Raw genomic sequence first — 3993 nt, 5'->3', positions numbered from 1 at the left:
GTGACCTTTGTCTCTTTCAAAATATGGTCATCATTGTGCAGTCTACTGAGTCAATCCTCAACTAAGAATGAGAGAAAGAGGGATCTACACATTGCCTACAGATGGGATAAGAGGGTCCAAGAAGACGTTTTCACACCTGGGTTGGAAGTAGTAAGAACCGATAAAAATAAAGAGCAATTTTGCAATTAGAAAGTTGGAAGAGAGAGTCCAGTTTGCAACATGAAAGAAAGATCACTAAGAGGCTGGAGTCACCCTTAAGGGCTGTGTTGAAGCTGTCTTCCTTATAAAGGTGGAGGATATTGAGGGTTGGCCTGTTGCCAGGAAAAATGAGGAACTATAATCAAGAAAACCCCATTATTTTGGCTTTGAGTCATTTCTCAGGGCTCACCCATAATTATTACATAAGAAAGGCAGAAAAAACAAAAACCTCCTAAAGTGTAAATGATCCTTAAACTAAAAACACCGTAGAAATACAAAGATCCAGGCTGGGCGTGGTGGCTCATGCCTGTAATCCCAGCACTTTGGGAGGCTGAGGCGGGCAGATCACCTGAGGTTGGGAGTTCGAGACCAGCCTGACCAACATGGAGAAAACCCGTCTCTACTAAAAATACAAAATTAGCCGGGCGTGGTTGCACATGCCTGTAATCCCAGCTACTCGGGAGGCTGAGGCAGAAGAATCACTTAAACCTGGGAGGCAGAGGTTGCAGTGAGCCAAGATAGCACCATTGCACTCCAGCCTGGGCAGCAAGAGCGAAACTCTGTCCAAAAAAAAAAAAAAAAAAAGAAGGAAGGAAGGGAGGAAGGAAGGAAAGGGAGAGAAAGAAAGAAAGAGAAAGATCTAAGTCTTTGCAACTTATCTGTCTCTCTCTCTGTCTCTGCCTCTGTTTCTTCTTCTCTCGCCTATATTTGCACATGTTCTTTCGTTTCCTTTCCACACAGAAGAAAACTACCCTTACAAGGAAATGCCTTAGGATCCTCTAGGCTGGGATTGTTTTCAGATCAGGAATCATCTTCTCTCGGTTGTCTCCACTGTAGTGCTACAGGATTAGAGCTCAGTATTCACAGATAATGACAGTTTACACCTCTCCCTCTAAATCAAGTCACCTGTGCAGCTGTGATTTACAGAGTTCGAATGATTTTCTGCGCTGCACTAGCCCCGACCCTTTCTTCCCCGAATGTTCTCAAACATTACCAGATTTGTACACAGAAAGGCTCAAAGCAGAAGTTACTGGGAAAGTTCTGTAAACATGAAGAGGAGATGTACACCAATATCAAGTTCCTCTTCCTGTTACTCTGGTTTTCTCTCCTTCCTATTCTGTGTTTCCTCTGTGTCTGAGATAGAGAAGACTTGTATGTTTCCATACCTGTTAATAGCCAGAGAAAACTTTGTTCTGCCCCTTGGCAGGTGAGTGGATTTTAGAAGGGAAAGACAGGGTAAAGAGATGAGGACTCGCCCCCAGGAAGTCTGACTATACAATAGGAATGGTGTATTTATTTATTCAGCCCTTTCCTACACTGCAGTCAAAGCAGCAGCCATTTCATTTTACCCTCAGGATGTGTATTTAGTGGTAAGCTTTCTTTCTTTTCCTGTTAGTTTCCTGCAAAAGGACATCAGTGTCTTCCTCATTGGAGCAGCTGATAAGAAGGATGTTGTTGCTTAAATGGAGACAGAAAAACATATTTCCTATCACAGACCCAGGCCATCCCAAGGGCATGGAGAATTAGACCAGGTTGTGGAAATAATGGAAGAACCTGATTTTCATGCCTATTTCCCTGGTGCCATCTTCTTCCCTGAAATACTCTGCAATAATTACACCTTCCACTTAAGTAGGATTTCACACTTTTCCAAAGTAGCATCACGTTGTACAGAAGCAGAGTTGGCTGCACTGTAGTTGGCATAGCCGATTAGTTACTTTGGAGGGTTTATATGAAGAGGCAATTTTGGGTTTAACTTTAAGTTTTGGGGAACTCATATAAATAGCATAGGTTTACCCTAAGTTGGATTCCATTTGCTAGCTCCTGCCTATCCTACAGATCTCATCTTCAAAGTTACTATTACAGGGGAAGCTTCCTGATATCCCTCTCCCAGCCACACTGGGTTGGGTGCCCCCCTTATACACACTGCACTTCCACTTTGGATACAAATATCCCGTGGGTAAACTTGCTCAGTGCCTATCCATCCAGCAACACGTCGGCACTATAATACCAGGGACAACCACCTTCTTGCTCATAGCTGCCTAGCATAGGGCCTGGCCCACAGTAGTTCATTAAATATTTCGTGAATGAATGAGTGAGTCAGGAATTGTCTCTAGGAGCAGCCTTACCACCTGACACAATCACTTATTTTGGGGTGGTGCTCTGGGAGTTATAAAAAAGGCATGTGCTAATTATCACATAATGATCACCAGTGGTTATAGTAATTAGTAGGCAAAAGCACAGTGGTGGAGTATGACTAAATAAAGGTCTCCACCAGGTTGGGGGCTATTCTTGCACTCTGAATTTGGAATCCCACTGCCCATCTCCTTGGACTCCTGTGGACAGGGTCATTCCTTTGGGATATTCTGTTTGGAGTTGCCAACACTGGGGAATAGGGAGAATTAAGCTCCATTTCCCCAAACTCAGTGAAATCTTTCTGATATGAAAATTAAAGAACAAGGCCAGTGGTGGCCCTCTGCTGCTTTCCTTTCAGCCTCTGAGACAGATTTCCCCATCAAGGGTCTGCGCTGAGTCATCCCGCCTCCAGCAGAAACAAGTCAGCAGCACCCTGAGGATGGGTGATGGAGGCAAAGACTCATCCTGCTAATCTCCTCCTCCCACGGAGGCCAAGGTTCATGGTCTTGGCCCTCTCCCTGGGAACAAGAGGGCAACCCAAGAGAAAAGACTCTTCCTTCCTACTCCTCTCTCTCTTACAAGCTCATTGTCTGTGATTCCTCTTTCTTCTGCCAATGGAAGTAGAGGATGGAAATAGAGGAGAAGGAAGAAGAAACCAAAGGGCACAGGACTGTACTTTGCTGGCTGGGGAGAGGTGGGACACATGGGTGGGGGGTATGAATTGGGATGAAGGATGACAAGACATGAAGAATCCTTGGAGATTCTCCAACAGTTCTCACATACAGGACAGCTAAGACACAGCCCAGTTGCAGAGACACCAGGGAACCCAGAAATGTAAATACTGGGAGGTGATGACAGCAAAAAAGCAGGCAGATCTGATACACAGGCCCCTACACAGAGCTACGCCCTGTGGGAGAACCACAAACTGCCTAAGACCGGGTAGCAGAGAGACAGAGTGGGCGTTCAGTGTGAGACCTTGAATCAGAGGTTCACACTCTATCTAACTCAGTCTCCAATTTGTGGGGAGGACCTGGGTGAAAGATGTCAGAGATGTGGCTTAATCAGCTGCCTATGGGATGGGCACATGTTTGGGAGATACTTTGAAATCTCTAGATGAAAGGAAATGCCAGAAAAAGCTATCATTACTTTGAGGGCTGATCATAGAGCAGTCAGAGCATCTTTGAGCTCCTAGGAATCAGAGGCTACCGTATTTTCATCTTGGGCAGACCAACTCCTGAAGACCAGTTTTTTAAGAATATCAATAGAGAACAGGGTCAATTTTGAGGTCCCTTAGGAATACAACCAGAAATCTCATCACTGGAGTATAGAAATTTCCAGCCAGGCTCCAGCAAGTTATCTATGCAGACTGATTCTAGCCAGGCCTAACTTGCCTAGGGGGATGATGTACAGGCTATGACCTGTTGACACTTCTCCTCCCTTTTTCTCCTCTCTTTCTCTCTTTCACGTGTGCATAAGGCAACTTAGAAACATTAACTCACCAAAGAATACTTGGAGATTCCCAAATGATCACCCCAATTGTGGCTCTTCATCTCGAAACACTTAGCCTTTTTTTTTTTTTTTTTTTTTGAGACGGGGTCTCGCCCTCTCGCCCGGGCGGGGGGGCCGTGGCCCGATCTCCGCCCCCCGCAGTCCCCCCCCCCC

Source organism: Piliocolobus tephrosceles, chromosome 6 (genome assembly GCF_002776525.5).
Source record: "Piliocolobus tephrosceles isolate RC106 chromosome 6, ASM277652v3, whole genome shotgun sequence".
Lineage (NCBI taxonomy): Eukaryota > Metazoa > Chordata > Mammalia > Primates > Cercopithecidae > Piliocolobus > Piliocolobus tephrosceles.
Note: the sequence above shows the minus strand (reverse complement) of the source record.